General features: G+C 50.7%; 3 long non-coding RNA genes across 6 annotated transcripts; 1 reads left to right on the top strand and 2 right to left on the bottom strand.

Moving 5' to 3' along the window:
• Positions 1-1,029: 1,029 nt before the first annotated feature.
• LOC125326074 lies at positions 1,030-13,073 on the bottom strand. Of its 4 annotated transcripts, none has more exons than XR_007203677.1 (4): positions 12,335-13,073; positions 11,701-11,966; positions 6,110-6,274; positions 1,030-2,662 (listed from the first exon to the last, which is right to left on the bottom strand). It is a non-coding gene; the product is annotated as an uncharacterized LOC125326074 (long non-coding RNA). The 4 variants fall into 4 exon arrangements; XR_007203678.1 differs by having other exon boundaries at positions 6,106-6,274; positions 11,701-12,208; positions 12,335-13,072; XR_007203676.1 differs by having other exon boundaries at positions 11,701-12,208; positions 12,335-13,072.
• Positions 2,662-3,895, top strand: LOC125326073. The gene is made up of 2 exons (XR_007203675.1): positions 2,662-3,007; positions 3,674-3,895. It is a non-coding gene; the product is annotated as an uncharacterized LOC125326073 (long non-coding RNA).
• A 6,065-nt stretch (positions 13,074-19,138) lies between the features above and the next one.
• LOC125326701 lies at positions 19,139-21,085 on the bottom strand. The gene is made up of 2 exons (XR_007203949.1): positions 19,693-21,085; positions 19,139-19,315 (listed from the first exon to the last, which is right to left on the bottom strand). It is a non-coding gene; the product is annotated as an uncharacterized LOC125326701 (long non-coding RNA).
• Positions 21,086-21,816: the final 731 nt, after the last annotated feature.

Below are 21,816 nucleotides of genomic sequence, written 5' to 3'. Positions count from 1 at the left end.
CCAGCTGCACCAAGCAGCCTACTCCAGAGAAAGCTCTGTGTCCTCAACTTAGGCACTGATCAGGTGCATCTGTATGTTATTGTATTCCCAGCCCCCTCTTGCACAGGAGACAAAATAGCTGGTAGAGAACTGTAGGAGAAAAAGGAATTTTATTTTCAGGGATTTGGGAAGACAAAGTACTTTGCAGGATAAGACAAAGGGGCTTATTATTGCTTTTTGGTCCTTTTTTTTTTAACTAACAAGAATGAAAACAGGAGATAAAACATGCAATTACTTGATTCAGATTCCATCTCAGTCTTTTTTCTCACCTAGAAAGTATCTGATGGACAGACGGGGATTTTTGCTGTGGTTTGCACCCAAATATAGCACCCAGCTCGTCAGCTTTTTGCTTCTTTGTTTATCTGATATTTCTTTCTTATGTTTCTTTGTTTCTTTGTTATCTGATATTTCTTTCTCATCTCACACAACCAAAACTTTCAGCACTCATTCTTTTCCACCTGTAACTCCTCAGATCATTCCTTTCCCAGTCTTCGTTGATGTGAATGTTATTTGTGCCATCCAAGGACTCTCCTCCACATTAAACCTAATCCAAGCAGTCATGTCCATGGCTGAAATCCTCCTGGTAGTGCTGAAGAAGAGGCAAGAGGCTTAAAGATTCTCATGTCTTTTTGGTGCCCCTGCTGAACGTTGTGCCCATCAAAGTAACAGAATTTTAATTCACATTGGCTGTAACCAGCTCTGAAGGCAAATTCCACAGGTAGATTTGAACCCAGCTGTTCTTTTGATGCCTTTTCCTGGTCTTAAAATCAAGAGTCAAACACAGTTAGAAGGGAAAAGGGATTTTACCTTGGTATTTATTTTAAGGAACCTTAGGTGCACACGTCCAGGTTGAATGCACCGAAATGCACCCCACAATGCACACCCCCAAAAGATCTGGTATATCATTATAGCTCTTACTAATTAGCATATCTATCAAAGATCCCCCAATGAGAGGCTCGAGTGAGCCCCCCTCCCCAAGGAACCTTCTCCTGGATGGTTCTATCTTGGTTTACAGAATGTGTTCTGGAGAGGACCTTGGGGTCTGGGGCACACTGATCCCTGGCTACCAAGCTTCTAAAACGTTTAGTCTTCTAGCTGAACAAACAAGGCCAAGAACGTAGGCAAAAAGCACTAAGAATACAGGAGTTGTAAAAAGGTATAACAGGGGTATAAAAGAAAAGGCAAAAAATCTTCATGGCATCACTTTTTTGGGTGATCAAGAAGAGGAGGTTGGAAAAATGCTCACATACTGTTCTTCAGCTTTTTCCTTCCCTGCCCTCCTGTACTTCACATTCCTCAGGTCTGTGGATTCTTTGTGGCACCCCACATTTTGGAAAGACCGTTTTCTGGTGAGCAGGAGGCACAAAGCTGGAGCAGGAGTGATGAACGTGCCTACTCGCATCCATAGGTATTTGTCCCTGCAAGTGTGAACCGCAATCCTTCGCTATTAAGAATGCCAACAAGGTTCTCTATTATCCACTCTGGAAGAAACAGCCTCAAGTTGCTCCCAGAAAAGGTTCAGGTTGGGTATTAGGGAATATTTCTTCACGGAAAGGGCTGTCCAGCCCTGGCACAACTGTCCAGGGCAGTGGCAAAGTCCCCATCCCTGAAGGGATTTAAAAGCTGTGTGGATGTGGCACTTGGAGACATGGGTTAGCGGTGGCTTTGGCAACGCTGGGGTAGCAGTTGAACTTAGTGATCTCAGAGGGCTTTTCCAACATAAAAAATTATGTGATTCTGCGATTCTCTGCAAAGTTCCTTTGTGTAGTAGGTTGAAACACAGTTGATAGACAAGCTGTTAATCCAATGTCGCTTCGTGGGATTTGCATATTTAAAGGACGCGCCGGTGTGGGAAATTCTCCCTTTTGTTCCTGCTTCCCGCGGAGGGGTGGACGGGGGGAGGCCTCCGGGCCGCATCCCGGCGCGGACCCGGGCCCGGGCCCCCCTCGGCCCCCGGCGCTGCGCACGGGCCCCGCCGCGACCCGGGAAGCCACGGCGGGGCCGTGAGGAGCCGCGCGGCCCGAAAGGCCCAGCTGAGGGGAACGGCGGGGCCGAGTAGAGCTGAAGCTGCCGAGTTTAGAGCTGAAGCTGCTGGGTAAGAGCTGAAGCTGCCGGGTAAGAGCTGAAGCTGCCGAGTTTAGAGCTGAAGCTGCCGGGTAAGAGCTGAAGCTGCCGAGTTTAGAGCTGAAGCTGCCGGGTAAGAGCTGAAGCTGCCGAGTTTAAAGCTGAAGCTGCCGAGTTTAGAGCTGAAGCTGCCGAGTAAGAGCTGAAGCTGCCGCGGCGCTGCGCGGAGCCGGCGGAGCCTCGCTGCAGCCAGCACAGCTCGTGCCGAACCGAAGAAGACACCATGCAGCCAGCAGCATAAAGGAAGCGAGGCTTTCTCCAATGTAAAGCCTAAGCAAGATCAGCTCCTTGACGTGACGACTCCAAGGTCAGAGAGAAAGGGAAGGATGGGATCACATGAGACAAAGCTGTAAATGGCAGCGGGGGAAAGAGGGCGGAGGCTCTTCCAGCGCAGAGCTTGAAAATGCTTCTTGCAAGCCGTGGTAAAAACTGTAATATCATAAACTGTTTTTCTCTGTAATTCATCTGTACATGGGCGGACGGAAAATCCACGCGCACCCTGTGAAGATAAGAGAATGCCTATGCCAGGCCATATAGAAGCAGTGAAAGCCTTCTAGAGATTTTGAAGAAGAGAGCTTTTGTTTCTAGGCTAGAATAACTCATCCTTAAAAGACTGAAACCCTATGTTATTATGGCCCATGACTGCAGTGTGAAAAGACTGTGAGATTTCATGGGAGAGATGTTTTTCCACCTCAGCAGACTGGTTTTTTTCCAGGCAGACTTTTGCTGGTGACAGTTTGGAAACCACATTAAAGCAGAAGAAACTCTTTTTCCTTAAATATTGCAGAGACTTTTAAGAACTGCAATAATGACCAAATCCCATGCCTTGTTATCCCTAGTGCGGGTCAGTGGGAAGGAGGGAGGCGCTGGGAGAGAAAGATGTTTGAAAGTTTGCTTTAATTTCTTATTACCTCTTTCACTTCTCATTCTGTAACTAATAAACTTTCTTTATATTGTAACTGCTTAAGTGTGGGCCTGTCTTGCCTTGCAGTCTTTTCTGTTTTCCTCAATAACCCTTATTTCCCCTTATGCAAATAATTAGATTTCGTGTGCTTGGCACCTAACTGTGCGTCAAACCCCAACACTTTGATATCCCTGTTTTCTTCTCCCATTGCTGCTTTCTCTGCTTCTTTTCCCCATTAACAGCAACACAGAGGTGCCAGCGGCCTTTCTCGTGACCTTCCTGTCTTTTATATTCACACATCAAATGCTTGAGGAGGGAGGGAGGCAAAGGTGTTTTGTGGTTTCTATCTCATGGATGGGATTCTCTCCAGTGGTTTTGATACATAGACTTGAGCCAATCGATTTCTGGCTGTGTTTCCCCCCTGAGCCTCCCTCCTGCTGCACTGAATTGGTTTTCATGTGCAGATTGTAATGATACCAACACTGTGTGTACACAAGCATCCACAATATTAATTTGCAGAACTGCAATGCAGGTAGCATCAAGGTTGTTCAAAAGAAAAAAAATCAGGGCTGTTGAATTGTTTTTCTTTCTTGCTCATTCTTACAGGAAGAAAATACATGAGGACCACATCATGCCCAAGATCCCGAGGAGTATGCGAGTGGAACAAAGAGGGGAGAAAATTCATTGCTGCATGAACCAAATCTGGGACACCAAATTTTTTGAACGGTATCCCCCAAGCTTGTACAGGTCCATTGCTTCAGCATTTTGTTAGGGAACCTTGTGGGCTGCATTGCTTCTGCCTGAAGCTGAGGGCTCAGTTTAAACTTTGAGTTTAAAACTGTTTAAACCGAGAGAGGGCAGGGTTAGATTGAATATTGGGAAGAAATTCTTCCCTGTGAGGGTGGGCAGGCCCTGGCACAGGGTGCCCAGAGCAGCTGTGGCTGCCCCATCCCTGAAAGTGCCCAAGGCCAGGCTGGATGGGGCTTGGAGAAACCTGGTCTAGTGGAAGGTGTCCCTGCCTATGGCAGGGGGTGGAATGAGATGATCTTTAAGGTCTGTTCTAACCCAAGCCATTCCTTGATTCTATGATGACTCTAGGCCTTGACAGTGTTGACAGATCTCCGCATTGTTTCTGAAAGCGGGAGATGAGTGTCTTAGGTTACAAAGTAAGATGTAACCCTGTCAGGGTCCCTCCCCCTGCCGTGGGGTCCTGGGAGAGGGGCCCTGGGGGGAGACACGGGGTTCCTCTGCCCCTGGTCAGCCTCGTTCCCCGTTGGTTGTTTTGTGTTCCCTGCCCGGGCAAGGACCCTCGGGTCCCGTGATTGAACAGTTCCTGGGCAGAGCCCCAGCCATGGGCTGGGGAAATAAACATCTCTGAAACATCTAGCAAGAATCGGTCCACAGATATTTCTTTTCCACGGGCCTCGTTGTTTGATACGCATGTTACAGTAATCCCCACTGTAACAGTAACCAAAACTATGTAGTCTGTCACCATCTGGTAAAACCAGGTGGGGCCGTGTTCTTTGTCTCTTCCATGACACATCCCTGATAACTCCCTCTGTAGAGAAATCTTCTGTTTATGGGCCATCCAGCCTCACTGCGTGACTCATAAAATTACATCATCCCATTGTGAGATGCTCTGCCCAAGGAGACAAACTAAGCATTCCTACGTGGATATAATCTGAGGTTTGAAACACCACAGGAAGCCCTTACCTACTGGATTCCCAGAGGACAAGAGCTAGATAACCACCACTGGACCTTCAGAGGAACACCAGACTCTTCTACAGGATCACCACTTCAACAGAACCACATCCACCACTTCAGGAGGACTGCAGCCACCATTTAATCGGACTGCTACCGCCACCCTGCCCAACAGGGTGTCAGGTTGTATTCTGACTCTGTCAGTGTTTCTGTACTACTGTATTTATTTTTAATTTTCCTATTAAATTGTAGTTCTGATTTCGAGTCTCTCACTGGTTTGCTTTCAAACTAGTACAATGAGAAGCCAAATGTTCCAGCCTATTATTGTCTTGATTAGATAAAATCAATCATAGAAGCACAGAATGTCCTGAGCTGGAAGGAATCCATCAGGATCATTGAGTCCGATCCCTGGCTCTGCACAGGACACCCCAACACTCCCACCTTGTGCCCAAGAGCGTTGTCCAAATGCTCCTGGAGCTCTGGCAGCCTTGGGGCTGTGACCATTCCTAGGGGAGCCTGTTCAATGCCTGACCACCCTGACCACCCTTTGGATGAAGAACCTTTTCCTGATACCCACCTAAATCTGCCCTGACACAGCTTTAGTCATTTTCTCAGGTCCTGTCACTGGTCACAGAGAGATGAGATAAAATATCCTATTTCCTGCCTTAAATGACTGCATGTTGTTCCTCACCATGTTTCACTCAAGCCCAGTATGTAAATCATCTCTAATCATCTCTAATCACTGGTGGGTTACAGGGAGGGCACAATTTCATCATGAAAATATGCCACAATTCCAAAGCAGGTCCTTGTTCTGAGTCAGAGAAAACATTACAACCTCTGCTGGAGAGAACTACTGAAAATCCCTCAAAAAGTCTAGTCAATCAAAATGTTCTGTTTCTATTTTGACTGTTTTCTTTTCCAGTACATAAGAGACTGAAGTAAGAAGCCCTTCTAAAATGAAAAGGCCTCACTCAAACTTAAAACATTAAAATATTTTGGTTTGATACCTTTAGAACACTTGTGAGCCCTTTAGAATTTTTTTCAAGCTGTGCTTTACTTAAATCTTCAGTCTCAGGGAAGCTCAACTCTTTGATCTGCCTCAGTAAATTGAATTATAGAATCACAGAATGATTTGAGTTGGAAGGGACCTTAAAGATCACCCAGTTCCAACCCCTGCCATAGGCAGAGACAATTTCCACTAGACCAGGTTGCTCCAAGTCCCGTCCAGCCTGGCCTTGGACACTGCCAGGGATCCAGGGGCAGCCACAGCTGCTCTGGGCAACCTGTGCCAGGGCCTGCCCACCCTCACAGGGAGGAATTTCTCCCTAATATCACACCTACTGTTGGTGTGAAGCCCTTTCCCGTCGTCCTGTCGCTCCACGTCCTTGTCCAAAGCCCCTCTCCAGCTCTCTTGGAGCACCTTTAGGCACTGGAAAGTGCTATAAAGTCATGAAAGGGGGGCTTCCACTGTGCTTTGGTTTCATCCTTTCTTGGTGTAAGCCCATCCTGGAGGAGAAGCACAACCACCTCTACATTAAATCACGTTTCATTGTGAGTTATTTCGAAGTTTCCAGCTTGCTCTTGTAGAGGGAAACACCTCCTGGATGAGTTAAATATAAGGTAAATTGTTCAGAGGCTCTGGAAACCAGGTTTTTGGGCAGCAAGGGACTTAATCTCATGCTGGTAGATGCTAAAGGTCACTTTCTGATAATATTTACACAGACTAAATTAAGCAGTTAAAATAACCAATCTGCTGCTGTTATCTCTCACAAGAGACTGTCACAGCAGTGGAAATAACTTACTCACTAGGAAAAACTCCTTGGAAGTGTCTACTTGGCTAGCTGAGGCTCTGCCTAATTGGAGTCTCTATTTGCCCTGACATTTGTGACGCAGCAGGAGCAAAATGCTCTTCTGAACCCTGACTCTCCAGGGCTACTCCAATGCCTTTCTGGGCTCAGGGCGTTTGGACATTCCCATACAGTGCTGGAGGCAAGAAGCTGCCTGCAGCCTTCATTTCTTGACAGATTTGCCAGAAATAGAAATACTTTCCCTGTCTCAAGCTGTTTCCAACCCTCATTCCCATCCCCGACACATCCTCACAGCTGCAGCAGGATGCAGACAGCAATTATCCAATAGACAATTCAGGAAGGGTTGAAGGGGGAAAAATGAAATTGCAAAGGTTCTCCCAGCCCATTACCATGGGAGATGAGACACAAGGGATGAATCTTGTATGGACTGGAAATCAACAGCAAGACCCTACTGACTGAAAGAGGTTTAATTCTCCCTTCCTAGAGGAGTTGGGCAGTTGCACAGAGTGCTCCATTTAGCTGGTTACAAAACCAGCAGGAAGAAAACAGATTGGAAGCTGGCTGCCACAGTGAATTTGCCTTATGTTGCACTTACCACCCGGTTGACGCTATATAAATGGTAACATTTTATGATTTACTTATAAAAAAGCCTAGGGGTGACCTCCAGCTGCAGACTCATGAAGCCGCAGTAATCACCCAGACATTTGGATACTGATCTCTAGGAGAAAACAGAATCTGTGAACCTGACCCAAAGAAAAGGGAGGGTTTATTTTTCGGGAGGCATGATTTCTTGGGGAAGAAAGGCAGGGATCTTTCATCATGAAGGTCATGGAAAAAGCAATTGTGAGGAGGCATCTCAGGAATGGGTCTGGGGAGGTGGTTGGGGACCTCTGGTACATAAAGGTCAAAGAAAGGAATTGAAGGTGATATTGCTGCATGTGGGCAAAGAAAACCCCATGTTTAAGGAATGAATACATGGAGACAATGCAATAAAGGCTGTGAAAATTCAGCTAAGTGGTGAGTAAGGGCTGATGTAGAATAACAGAATGGTTGGGTTGGAAAGGACCTTAAAACACCATCTTCTTCCACCCCCCTGCCAGGGAAAGGGACACCTTCCACTACCCCAGGTTGCTCCAAGCCCCATCTAGCCTGGCCTGGAACACTGCCAGGGATGCAGGGGCAGCCACAGCTTCTCTGGGCACCCTGTGCCAGGACCTCACCATCCCCACAGGGAAAAATTTCTCCCTAACATGGCCATCTCAACCTACTGTTGTTGTAAAGCCATTCCCCCTTGTCCTGTAACTCCCCTCCTTTTCCAAAGCCCCTCTCCAGTTCTCCTGGAGCCTCTTTAGGCACTGAAAGGTGCTTTAAGGTCTCCCTGGAGCCTTTTCTTCTCCAGGTTGAACATCGCCCAACTCTCCCAGCCTCTACAAGCACTGCAACAGAAGACTTGAGTGCACCTTTCTGCCTCTCATCTTGGAGCCCCTTGGAGGTCCCAGAAAATGGCTCACCAGTAGAGTCTGCTGGGAACAGTCCTCTCTCACCAGTGCTTCAGCACCCTCCAGAAAGCCAAAGGTAAATGTGGCAGACCTCCACCAAAGAATGAATCAGAGACTCAACCAAAACTGAGGGGTCTGAAGAAAAACTCATCAACTGAATATCCCAGACATTTACTTGGAAGTTCAGAGACTTCTCATTTGTTTTTTATTTCCTGTCGCTCCCATCAATGTGGTTGGAAGTCTAACTACATTGGGTAGTTTCTAGCCCTTGTTTTCTGGGGGACACTGCATGGTCTGATGATGGGGGGGTGCATTGTCAAGGATCACAGAGGGGCCCGGGGGGTCCCAGGCATCCTTGGGGGGGTTCCAGGTTCAGCAGTAGGATTTTTCTGACTATGAGTGAGCTTTATATGTGGCCTTTGGAGGCGTCCCTTCCTCTCCTGCTCACAACAGAGCAGCTCAGAGGTGATTTGGCTCCTGAGCGTTTCAATTTAGGCCCCCAAAGAGAGGAGGAGCTGCTGCCCACATTACACCTTACAGCTCTGCCAAGGGGCATCTAACCCCATGTGTGCTCAGGAGGTGGGGATGCAAACCCCAAATCCCATCTCCACCTCCCTCTGCAGTCCTTTAAGGGGTTCCTCTAGTCCGGAAAACCAGTCCCATAACTACAGCAAACCCAGAGTCTCCTGAGTGAGAAACCACGTACTTGTAATTCCTCTACAATAGCCTCATCCCACCTCCAGCAGCCCCTGGGAAGTTGCAGGCAAGAACACCTAACCTGGTAAGCAACTCCATTTCTTGGCAGATTTCCAGGGCAATGCAAAAACATTTCAAAGTATTTTTTCAAAACATCTGCTTCTTGTCCTTTAATGCAAAATAGTGATTCCATACCAGTCCTAAGAAGAACAGGCCCAGAGAAGACCTTGCTCTCTACAACTCCCTGACAGGAGGGTGTAGCCAGGTGAGGATTGGCTGCTTCTCCCAGGCAACCAGGAACAGGACAAGAGGAAATGGCCTCAAGCCGCACCAGGGTTGGACATCAAGAGGACTTTCTTCCTGGAAAGGGTGGTCAGGCCTTGGCAGGGGCTGCCCAGGGAGGTTTGGAGTCCCCGTTCCTGGAGGTGTCCGAGGAACACGCGGCACTCAGTGCTCTGGGCTGGGTGACAAGGTAGGGATTGGGCACACGTTGGACTCGATGACCTTAGAGGGCTTTTCCAACCTCAGTGGTTCTACGATTCTCATTATTCCAAATTCATTTGCAAAAGCTCTCACACCTCTAGTCACACCTTAGCAGGTGTGTAGGCCCAAGCTCATACATTTGAGAGATTTACTGCCTCCAGTGGGATCTACACCGCAATTTCAGGGAGAGGCAAGACTTCAGCCGTTACGAGAGAAAACTTTGCAAAAGCATTCCCTGGAGAGACACCCTGAAGGAAGGTGTCTCCCCCTCTTCTGACCATAGAGGGAGCTGAGTCTCCAGTGTTAATTCTAAAACTTTCAAGCTCCAAGTCTGACTCCCAGAAATTTTATTGGCCCCACTTCCCAGCACAATACTCAGACCTCACACGTCGAGGAAAAAAGCAGTGCAGATTAAATAATTAATGCTTCTGGGTACTGTTCTCCCTCTAAACTACACACAATCCCAAAGGAACAAAACCCTTAAAGAAGATGGATTGCTCTTGCTAGCACGAGAAGGAGAAATCTGACAGGGATATACTTCATCATTCTGCCAAGGCTTTGTCAAACACCTCAGCTCCTGCACTTCAGGGAATAAGAAGTGGCTTATAAGAAGTGACTTTTATGTCAGTGAGCATGTTATTATGGATTAATCTCGCACTGGAAAACAGTCTTCATACTCTACTGCATCACCCAAAGAGTTTGGAGGCTGCTGCCTAGTGAGCTCCTGAGTTGTATCTTCCTTGTCAATCTTATCAGCCCCTTGTTTGATTGTAAAAACGTAAACAAAATGCAGCAAGCGTTGGCCCAACGGCTCAGGACTTGCATATCTCTTCCAAAGAGAGGGAGAAAAAAGAGTGTTTCTCCCAAATCACAGAGTTTAAAAGTTCATGTTATCTACATAAATTTTTAAAAGAAAAAGAGGAACAGTAACATATCAGTTACTGTGCCAGTGGTGCTCCACTCTATTTCTGTTCTCTTCTTCCACTTGTAGCATCTCTAAGAATACTTTAAAACCAGCCAACCAACCAAAACAACAACAAAAAGCCAACGTTGAATTGAAGCTGAACAAGAAGCAATCTGGCTGCTGGCTTGTGGGCACTCCACTGACTGAGTTCCAGTGAGGGAGTTTATCCTCTCCACAGTTTTGAGCCAGATCCCAAAGTACTGAGCATCAGCTTTTAGCTTTTTTAAGAATTTAACTGTAAGAAAAGCTGCTGGGGAGGGCCATGCTCCAGGCACATCCATGGGATTTCACCTGTGCAGCTCTCTAAGCTGAACTTGTCTTTTCCTCTACCTTGCTGGGCTTGGCTCATGCATTTCTTGAGGGGAAGGCCCTGCACTGATCAAAGCATTTCCCAAAGTAATTCAAGTGCCTGAATTTCACTTACTCAAAACTGCTTTTAAAGAAACCAGGTTTAACACACTCCATTTCTAAGCAACTACTGGGCAGCGCTCCTTCACTCCCTGTCAGTGTTATTCTTTGACCCTTGGAGAAAGGCTTTAAAGCAACAAAGGGCTTGTTAAGCACCAATAATTTACTCAGTCAAGAATTCAAATCAATAGCAAGGGCAGAGCCTGACTTCAAAACCTATTTTAAACCAGAATTTAAAAGCAGTTGCATTGCCAATTGACAAGATTAGAAAGGTTTCCTTAGCAGTTGTGATTACAAAGTAATGAACTGTGCATGGAGCAGGTAGGGGGAAGGGGGGAAGACGGGAGAAACCTTCATTTGCACTGTGGGTTTTTAACCATCATGGTCACATCTCAAGGACCTGCAGAAACCAGTCTAATCTCAAAAAAGGAAAAGCTTCCTGGATATTTTTCATTTCAGCAAGAGCCTAAGGAAGCCCTCAGCAGCAGAAGATTGGAATAACTGCAATCCCTTGAGCAAAGGGAGCAGGGTGTGCTCCTCAAAGCCAGACCTTCATCCACAGCACCCAGAAGGTAGCAAAACAAGGATACAACAAAGCCTTAAGTGGGGAATGGGTTATCAAGGGTTTTATAAGGAAAGAATGAGGTCTGAAAAACAGGACCTGGAGGGTGAGAGAGGAAAGAAATAGCAAGATAGCTGAGGCCTCTTGGGGAAAAAAAAAAAAAAGGGGAAAAGGTTGGGATTAAATTCTAACTCAGCTGGAGCTGATCTTAAATGTAACAGGGGGAAATGGCAGCAAGAGGAGATTTCTTTATAGCAGCAAAGTACTATAAATTCACTATAGAAACTGAGAAATCTTTAGCAGCAGCAGCTCTCTGCAAAGAGGTCAGGCATCCATTCCTCATGGCAAAGCAGGGCACAGGGAATTGGGCCAGATAACCTCCCCAGATTGATCCCAGCCCTAATTTCAAAAAATTGCACAAAAATGTAATTGTGCATTAACACAGCAAAGTCTTCTTTCCAGCTTATCAGGCTTTGAGATGCCTTAGATTGAGATGCAAACCCAGCTCCTACCACTGTGCTGTGCTCGGACTCTCCCCCCCTTTCCCCGACCCAATCTCCTGAGCAACCAACAGCTCACAAGGAGCCGGCACCCCTGGAATTTCACACTCAGCATCTCTTCCAAGCTCAACAGGTGAACAAACAGGTACTCCAACACCTCCTTCCTTTGTACTTCGGGCAGCACAGACCCACTGGAAGAAAGTGGAATCCAAGGGCAGATGTAAACATGGGACTCCCGCTTGCCACTGCCTCCACCCGTTCTCCAGCTCAGCCCTGGGCTGGGAAACAAAAGACAACAAACATTTAAAAAACATCCTTGAGGTGTCTTGAGGATGCCCAGGCCTAGAAGAAAGGCCTTCCCATCACCCTCTTGGCCTTTTCCCACTCTGAGGAACTGTGGAAATGCACATCCACACCCAAGCTGGACAGCCTGGGATGTTTTCTGCACACCAAACGCCACAGTCCCGAGCACCAGGAGCCTGAAGATGCCCTGGATTGCAATTCACAGCCTCAGTGAACCCTGAACAGGACAGCCAAGTCGTTTGTGTGCAGAAGAAATAAAAGTTGCTATTTTTAGTAGTTAAAATACTCGTGGGAGTTATTGGCTGCTTACACCCGTGGGCTTCATAGGGCCTCCCATACTTACGGATTTATCAGAAGAAGCGGTTTCAAGTTCCTTCCTTTTGGAGCCCAACTCCAAATGGGAAACTTCTCACGAGTGCTCCTGAGAGAGTCAAGTGGAACTTCAGGAGCTCAGGAAAGCGACTCCCTCCCCTGAGTCCTGTCTCACCTGCCCGAGCACCCGGTGCTTTTATACCACCTCTCTCCCTGCTTTCCACGTTCATTTAAATGTAAGAAACCTGCACGTTCTCGCTCCAGCACCAGCCGCGTCTTCCCTGCGCCCGCACGCTGCCGCCCCTGCTCAGGCGCTGCTCCCCTCGGTTGCGCTGCCCCTTGCCACGGGGCCGAGGTGGGACAAACTCCAGGTTTTGTTTCCCAGGAAAGGCTCTGCAGGGAGGTCCCGCCGTGCCGCCCGCAAGCCCCGGCCCCAGCCCCGCAGCTCCTCCCCGGCTCCGCGCCCGCGCCGGGACTGCCTTCGCCCCGCGCAGTCCCCGCCGCCCGCTCCCGCCCGGCTCTGCTCCGGGGCCGCCCCCCCTCGGGTCTTTTCCCGGCACACGCTGCGTCGCCGTTCTCCGCTCACTTTCCACCTCGCTGCAGCCACAGCAACAGCCGCCCTCCTCCATTGTCACCACAACCCTCGCCCGCCGCTGCCGCAGCCGGGAACCGAACCCGCTGCTTCCAAGCCGCTCCCGGGCAGCGCCGGACGGTACCCACGGAGCAACAGCACCGGGCGGGTAAAGCCAGTGCGCATGCGCAGCGCTGCCCGGCTCCGCCCCGCCCTTCAACGCCACATGACGTACCCAGGCACAGCACTGCTCCTGCGCTTCCCTTCCCACAACACCGCGCATGCTCAGCATTGTTTCCACTTCTCCCTTAATTACCACACGACCAAGGGCTTCCCCAGGAAAGCTGTTTTGGACAAATCTCATCAAACTGTGCTGGGGGAGAACAAACACCACAAAAACTGGGATTTGCTGGCACAGGGCCTTGGACATCACACATCCTTCCCTGTTCTTGGGTAACAGAGTTATCAGAGATCTCCTGAGTAGCTACACCAGTAAAAAAGTGACTTTTCCAGCCCAGATGCAGCTGCATAAGCGTTCGGAGTGGCAAAATGAAAGGAATGTAAAAATCCCACCATGGAGTGAGATGGTGCCGCCTCCTGCACCTGGGCCACCGTGGAACACTCCAGGCTGGGGGAAGAGGGGCTGGAAAACTGGGAAAGGCCCTGGGGGTGCTGGGGACAGCAGCTGGACACGAGCTGGGTGTGCCCAGGTGGGCAAAGCCAAGGGCACCTGGGCTGTGCCACCTTGGGGTGACAGCAGGGCCGGGGCAGTGCCCGTCCCTGTGCTGGCACTGCTGGGGCACCTCCAGTGCTGGGGGCAGCTCTGGGACAAGAGGGACACGGAGGGGCTGGAGCGAGTCCAGGGAAGGGAACGGAGCTGGGAAGGGGCTGGAGAGTTCCTGAGGGAGCTGGGAAGGGGCTGGAGAGTTCCTGAGGGAGCTGGGAAAGGGGCTCAGGCTGGAGCAAAGGAGGCTCAAGGGGGGACCTTGTGGCTCTGCACAAGTCCCTGACAGGAGGGGGCAGCCGGGGGGGTCGGGCTCTGCTGGCAGGGAACAGGGACAGGAGGAGAGGGAACGGCCTCAGGCTGGGCCAGGGGAGGCTCAGGGTGGATATTGGGGAAATTCCTCCATGGAAAGGGCGCTCAGGCCTTGGCACAGCTGCCCAGGGAGGTTTGGAGTACCCACCCCTGGGAGTGCTCCAACACCTGTGGCTGTGGCATGGGCGGACGTGGTCAGCGGTGGCCGTGGTGGTGCTGGTTGCACTCAGTGATCACCGAGGTCTTTTCCAACCTTGATTCCACTCTCAAGGCAGCCCCACGGGGGAGCAGCACAAAAGGCACCCCCAGGCTGCGAGCGGAGGGTTCAGAACACGCTGCAGCAGCAGGAACGAAGCTCTGCAGGATGAAACTGAAAAGGGGAGAAATGCCGGGCTCTGTGAAAGGGAACAACTGAGAGAGCCACAAACGAGCCACCAAACTTCTCACAGGGGACACCACCAGCAGCACAGGTGTGAAGGGACTTCTTTTTGCCCCAGAATTGTGAATCCACAGCCCAAGCCACGTGCACACACTGCAGATGTGAAGTGTATTTTTACTGCCAGCAAGCACCTGGGAATAAAAAAACCTCAGCCCCAAAGCTTGATGTCTAAACAGCAACACAGAAGTTCTAAACCAGCTGTCGAGAGAAACAAAACACAGCAAAAACAAAGCAGAAAGGGAGCAAAAACTTGTCACGCTGGCCATGTTTCCATGGGTGACAGGTTCTGCTGTGCTGGGAATGCAGCACCAAACACAAAAATCCTACTGCACTTAAAAATCCCTAATCCACTGGGAGGGCAGTGGGGCCATACTGGGAGCACTGGGAGGGCACTGAGGCCTTACTGGGAGCACTGGGGCCTTACTGGGAGCATTGGGAGGGCACTGGGGCCATACTGGGAGCTCTGGGAGGGCACTGGGGCCATAGTGGGAGCACCAGGAGGGCACTGGGAGCCCTGGGGAGCACCGGAGCCATACTGGGAGCACTGGGAGGGCACTGGGGCCATACTGGGAGAACTGGGAGGGCACTGAGGCCATACTGGGAGTGCTGCGAGGGCACCGGAGCCATACTGTGAGCACTGGGGCAGTACTGGGGCCATACTGGGAGCTCTGGGAGGGCACTGGGGCCATAGTGGGAGCACTGGGAGGGCACTGAGGCCATACCGGGAGCACTGGGACCAGGCAAAGCTTTTCTCACATTAAGGACCATGAAAAAACCAACATCACAATCCATTCCTAACAATGATGGAACATGCAAAAAGCCAACATCACAATCCCGTTCACAACAGAGGGATCGGCGGTGATGCGGCCCTGCCCGTGGAGGGATCAGCGGCTATGCGCATGCGCAGGCAGAGTGATCCGCCAGGAGGGACTATTTGTGATGCGGTCCTGCCCGCGGAGGGATCGGCGGTGATGCGTCCCCGCCCGCGCATGCGCACTGACCCTCGCACCCCCGGCCATCTGCGCACGCACAAGGATCCGCGCACGCGCAGCTGCCAAAACGAGCTTCACTCGGTAGAATTTGAAGGAAAGTTGAAGAAAAGGGACCGTTTAATAAAAGCTTAAGGAAATCAGGAGACAGCAGCACAAAGGGCGCTACGGCCGGGTGCTTCGCACAGAGACAAAGGCGCACCTTTACAGCCAAAAGATCGCCTTTAACAGCGAGCTCCCGCAGCCAGCTCACAATCCCAGCCCGCCTTCCCGGGCAGGGTTTCTTTCGGACCAGGGCTGCATTTCCATCCCCCGCTCTGGGAGTCACCAGGTGCGTTAGGAGCGAGCCGATCCCGCTCCCTGAGACACAAGGGCTTGCTCGAGGAGACTGTTCCTGTTCCTCTGTTCCAGCCACTCTGCTCTCCCCAAAACACCCATCTCCTCGGAGCTCCTCTGAAACTGCATTTCCATGGACCCAGGGCTCCAGAAGCTGCAGAGTCGTGCAATGGGGTTTCTTTGGGAAGGGACCTTAAGCTCTTGCAGTTCCACCTCTGTCATGAGAATTTCAGGGTTCTAAGACTCACAGAACGATTTGGGCTTGGAAGGACCTTAAAGCTCATCCAGTGCCACCCCTGCCACGGGCAGGGACACCTCCCACTGTCCCGGGCTGCTCCCAGCCCCAATGTCCAGCCTGGCCTGGAACATTCCAGGGGATCCAGGAGCAGATCCCCCCTCTCTGGGCAGACAGAATGAGCTAAACCTGGCTATTCCTGAGGGAGTGATGGCAGCACAGCCGAGTCCTGCATCCCTGATTCCCACTGGGAATCTCCATGTCCTTCCCGCTGTGGGATCCAGGAGTTGCAGTAGGATTTTTGTGTTTGGTGCTGCATTCCCAGCACAGCAGAACCTGTCACCCACGGAAACACGGCCAGCATGACAAGTTTTTGCTCCCTTTCTGCTTTGTTTTTGCTGTGTTTTGTTTCTCTCGACAGCTGGTTTAGAACTTCTGTGTTGCTGTTTAGACATCAAGCTTTGGGGCTGAGGTTTTTTTATTCCCAGGTGCTTGCTGGCAGTAAAAATACACTTCACATCTGCAGTGTGTGCACGTGGCTTGGGCTGTAGATTCTGGGGCAAAAAAAATTCAGGAATCAGGGAAAAAAAGAGATGGAAAAGAGAAAGAGAAAGGAAAGGGAAAGGGAAAGGGAAAGGGAAAGGGAAAGGGAAAGAAAGAGGTGGAAGAGAGAAAGGGAAAGAAAAAAGTGAGGAAGATGAAAAGGGAAGAGCAGGTGGTAAAAAGTGATGCTTGAATGTTATAGAATCTCATTTAAATTAAATTCGAAGTTTCTGTTTGCTCTAGAGATGGAACCAAGGATAACAAATGGTGCCAGGTGACATGAGGGGAACAGGATTTTCTGAGTGATCCCAAATGAACTGGATCAAATAATGGAGCAGGGAGGCAGTTTAGTATGAAGGGGACCCTTGATACCCCCAGAAACTCCTCCAGAAGGAGGAAAAAATCCAGACTAAATCAGCCCTGGGATGTTCCGGGGCGTTCCTGTCTCAGCTCTGTCCCACTGCTCTGCTCTGGGCTGTGGGATTGGACACAACCAGCGCTGCAGCACCTGGGGACTCACTGAAAAAGGGGTTTTTTCAGTAAAAACCAGTGAACCAGCAGTGAACGGCAAAAATGGACAATTTCCGTTCCCGTCTCCGGGAAAAGCAGCAGGGATCGGGCCGGGCAGGAGGTCGCTGGCTCCGGGAAAGGATTTTTCCAAGCCGGGAATGAGCGCGGCCAGCAGAAGGAAGAAGCTCTGCAGGAGCTGCCGCGCCGCCTCAGACACGGAGGGGCTGCGCTGCCCGAGCGGAAGCGGCGGGAGCAGCGGGAACACCGCGGGCACGGGGAGCACCGGGAGCGGCGGGAGCAGCGGGAACACCGCGGGCACGGGGAGCACCGGGAGCAGCGGGAACACCGCGGGCACGGGGAGCACCGGGAGCGGCGGGAGCGGCGGGAACACCGCGGGCACGGGGAGCAGCGGGAGCGGCGGGAACACCGCGGGCACGGGGAGCAGCGGGAGCGGCGGGAGCAGCGGGAACACCACGGACACGGGGAGCAGCGGGAGCAGCGGGAACACCGCGGGCACGGGGAGCAGCGGGAGCGGCGGGAGCAGCGGGAACAGCGCGGGCACGGGGAGCGGCGGGAGCAGCGGGAGCAGCGGGAACACCGCGGGCACGGGGAGCACCGGGAGCAGCGGGAACACCGCGGGCACGGGGAGCGGCGGGAGCAGCGGGAACAGCGCGGGCACGGGGAGCAGCGGGAACAGCACGGGCACGGGGAGCAGCGGGAGCAGCGGGAACACCGCGGGCACGGGGAGCAGCGGGAGCGGCGGGAGCAGCGGGAACAGCGCGGGCACGGGGAGCGGCGGGAGCAGCGGGAACACCGCGGGCACGGGGAGCACCGGGAGCAGCGGGAACAGCGCGGGCACGGGGAGCGGCGGGAGCAGCGGGAACACCGCGGGCACGGGGAGCACCGGGAGCGGCGGGAGCAGCGGGAACACCGCGGGCACGGGGAGCACCGGGAGCGGCGGGAGCAGCGGGAACACCGCGGGCACGGGGAGCATCGGGAGCGGCGGGAGCAGCGGGAACACCGCGGGCACGGGGAGCACCGGGAGCGGCGGGAGCAGCGCTGCTCCGGGCGCGCAGTGCGCAGGCGCGGGGCCAGAAGCGACCAAGGGCAGGCGGCGGCGCGGCGATGACGTCCCAGGGGCTGTGAGGGGGCCTCGGTCCGGGCAGAGGAGCCGCGGGAACCGGGAGCGCTTTTTGGGGTCGGGACTTGGGCCGGGGGGGTCCCGGGGGCCACGCGGTGTCTTTGGTGGCCTTTAGGAGGGTCAAAGGAAAGAGTCTCCGGTTGTGGGTGAAAAATCTCCGTTGAGGGACACCCCGTGGAAGAGGCTGGCGCTGTGCTCGTGCCGGGTGAGTGTTCCAGGCTGGATCTGGTTGAGGGATGTGGGAGAGGCGGCCGCGATCCTGTCCGTGTCCTGGAGCTGGAGGTCCGGCCGCGGAGGTGTGAAAAACACTTACGGAGTTCTATTGGACTCAAGCTCCTGCCTTTCCGTGGCCATTCCTCTGTCATCAGAGGCCCTCCACAGACCCAGCAGTTGGTTACATTCGGCTCCTTACCTATCCTTTCCCCTAATTCCACAAACAGATTTTTTTTCTCAATTTTGAGATTTCATTTTTTTAATTGTTGTTTGAGTTTCAACTACATGTCTTGAACTGGGGTCGATACAGAGTTAGATTGTTGTGCTGGCTTTGCCTCTTTATTTACTAGTTGTTCTTTTACTAAGCTTCAGACTTTATTCCCAACAATAGATGCGAAACAAACCCACCTCTCCCCTTTTGGACATTTACTTCCCAACCTGCCCCCACTCATTCCTAGGTTTTCTACAGTCCAGTGCTTTTTCCCATTTTGCATACAGTTTTCTACTTTGGATGGGTTGTAACAGAGACTGTTGACATGGGTACGTGCAATGAAAAAGGAACCTGGGTGTTTTCCATGTACAGCTTTCGGTAACACCCATGGCGTGGCTGTGTCGGTATCCCCAGAGGGCAGAGACAAAAGAGGAGTGACAGATAAAGGAATAACAGAGGTCCCATATGGCCGATACCTCCACCCCCCGTGCCTATGGGGCTGCTGCCCTCAGCAGGGGTATGTGATCTTCTTGGTGGCAGCTACAGTGGTCATCGGGCCTTGCCCTCTATTTCCTCGTCACTTCCTTTTCGCTGATTTCCAGGCAAATTGCTTTGACACTTCTTAATTGTAGCTTCCCACCGTTCCTCAGGTATCTCCCATTCAACAGGCACTAGTAATTCCCATCCACAAAGCAGGGTTACTGTTTCAGCTGTTCTTTGCTCTGCCTGGATTGGGGAATAGATTTGGCGTTCGACACTTCGTGCAGTGAGAGTGTCGTTTCTGTGAACTACAATAGCAATATTTTATCAGTCTAGACATTTACATTTAACCCAGCTAGCATGTCCAGTAATGGGATGAATTAGACAGGGTATGTGGTATGGCACTGTTGGAGGTAGCAATTCCTCCTCCTTTTTGAATAAATCACAGGCTAAGGGCAGAATATGAGAACCCTCAGCCCAAAATAGTCCTGATCCTCCTGTTTGGAGTGGAAGGATTCCTCCCCAAGGAGGGTATCGGACGTGTCTCAGGACTTGTCCAGGCAACACTTGAAACCACTGCTATAAGCTTGGCCTTATTTCCCAGTCAGGTGTGATTCTTGGTGTATCTCTTGAATCATTTGGATTTTCCCAGCGCATTAACCCCCAGTTCCCTCTTAAGAGTTACCTTGGTATCCCCAGGCTTAGATGTTCTAGTCCACTCCTTAGGTTCCTGCACGGGTCCTTTGATTCTGCTGCCGTGGATCCACCCTCGCTCCTTGGCCTGGATCGCTGCCTCAGTTGTCAGTAGCACCTGAAAAGGACCTTTCCCTTGTGCAGCTAAAGATTGATCCTTCCATGTTTTTACTAACACCCACTCCCCTGGATGGATGTTACGGATTTTAAAGTCTAAAGGAGTGGTTTGAGGGATTATCCCCTTGAACTGCAAATCTTCAAGGGTCCTTGCAATTGTGTTGACATATTCTTTAACACTCATTCCCCTAATTCATAGGTAGCAGTTTCATGTTGGGTGTTCAAAAAGGGTAACCCAAACTATAGGAAAAGGGTTCAGGAAGGATGTCTGGACTTCAGGCAGCTCTCTTGAAAGCTGTTTATTGCATAGGAAAAGTCACAAAAGCATTTCAGGGAGTGGGTATCCAGAGCCAGCCCCACAGCTGTCAGCCACAGCTTGTAGGCATAACTGAAGCCGCTTTCTGTTCAAGAGAGCATTGTACACCTTTCTTTGCTGAGTATCCCAAGACATAACAACCAACAAGCACCATACACAACACCTTTACATTTGCCTATAGCCTATCTTAGGTACTACCACCACCGTACTGTACATATCTTATAGAACCCTAGAGTCACCACCATCCAATCACAAGAGCAAGCAAGCTACAATTCAAGCTCACAATGGAACACTCTCAGACCTCTCTTCTTCCTGCCACATCAACATTCCTTGTCTGCCTGCCATAGCTCTCTTCCTGGCAAAAACATGTTTTCTATTTACTTCTGCTCTTCCTGGGACCCACCCACCCGGTGAAAAACATGTCCTTGTTTGCAGTCACATACCTCTGTCCTAAGCACAAAAATCTCCTTCCAGCTCATCTCCAACCTTTGTCCTCTCATCCATTCAGTGATCAATGTTTCAGCAAACATCTTCCACTCTACATCAAAACCTGCTTCCATTTCTGTCCCATCCTCAGGCTCCACACTCAGAGATCTCTTGGCCAAGCCCACATATCTGCAAAACTTTCTTACCAAACTTTCATCTTCAACACCAACCATCATTTCATAAGGTGACACTCTCACGTCTGACCTGGTTGTGTCTGAACTCTCAATAAAGCCAGAGGTTGGCATTTTACCCATGACATTTGAGTTTCAATTATTAATTCAGTTGTTAAGGTTCTCTTTAAAGTTTGTTTCATCCTCTCTACCCGTCCTGAACTCTCTGGGTGCCATGGGCTATGTAGTTCTCATTTTATTCTTAAGGCTTGAGTTAGTTGCTGTAAAACTTTTTATGTAAAGTGTGTCTATCTTAGTAATCATTCCATACCTGGGAATAATTTGTTCTAAGAGGGTTTTACGTTCTACATTGGCTGTGGCTCTGACACTGGGAACAGCTTCCACCCAATGGGTAAGATGGTCTGTTATTACTAACAAGAATTTCCACCTCTGCACGTGGGGGACTTCAGTAAAGTCCACGTGGATACTTTGAAATGGTCGGAGAGCCAACTCACGACCTCCTGAAGTTGTTTTTCTCATCACCTTCTTATTTACTTTTTGGCAAACCATACATCTTTCAGTTATTTGTTTAGCCAACCCATAGATTCCAATGCACCCATAATTCCTTAGAAAGTGATCACACAAAGCCTTAGTACCCCAATGAGTTTTTGATGCATGTTTTCTAATATTTTTCTGGTGAGTGACTTACGAAGTAACTGCCTTCCGTCAGGAAGTTTCCATTTTCCACATTCGTCTGGCCTTCCCCCCCTTCTTCCTTCATTCTTTTTCCTCTGTTTCACTGAATTTTGGAGTCTCCAATTTTTCGCTCTTCGAGGCCAAAATTAACACAACCCTTTTTATCCCATTCTCTGCAGCATCCTCAGCCCCCCCGATCTGCCAAACTCCCTCCTCCCATCTCTGAGGCCATCCCCCCCGCTGTCCCCCCCTATGTACCACAGCTCTCTCTTCAGGCAATTCCAATGCCTCTAAAACCTCCAAAACAAGTCTCCCATGCATGAGCCCCTCTCCCTCTGAACCAAGCAATCCCCTTTCTTCCCAGATTTTCCCAAAGGCATGCACCCCTCCA

The sequence above is a fragment of the Corvus hawaiiensis genome, chromosome 5 (genome assembly GCF_020740725.1).
Source record: "Corvus hawaiiensis isolate bCorHaw1 chromosome 5, bCorHaw1.pri.cur, whole genome shotgun sequence".
In the NCBI taxonomy this organism is placed as follows: Eukaryota; Metazoa; Chordata; class Aves; order Passeriformes; family Corvidae; genus Corvus; species Corvus hawaiiensis.
Note: the sequence above shows the minus strand (reverse complement) of the source record. Positions and strands in the feature narration are given on the sequence as shown.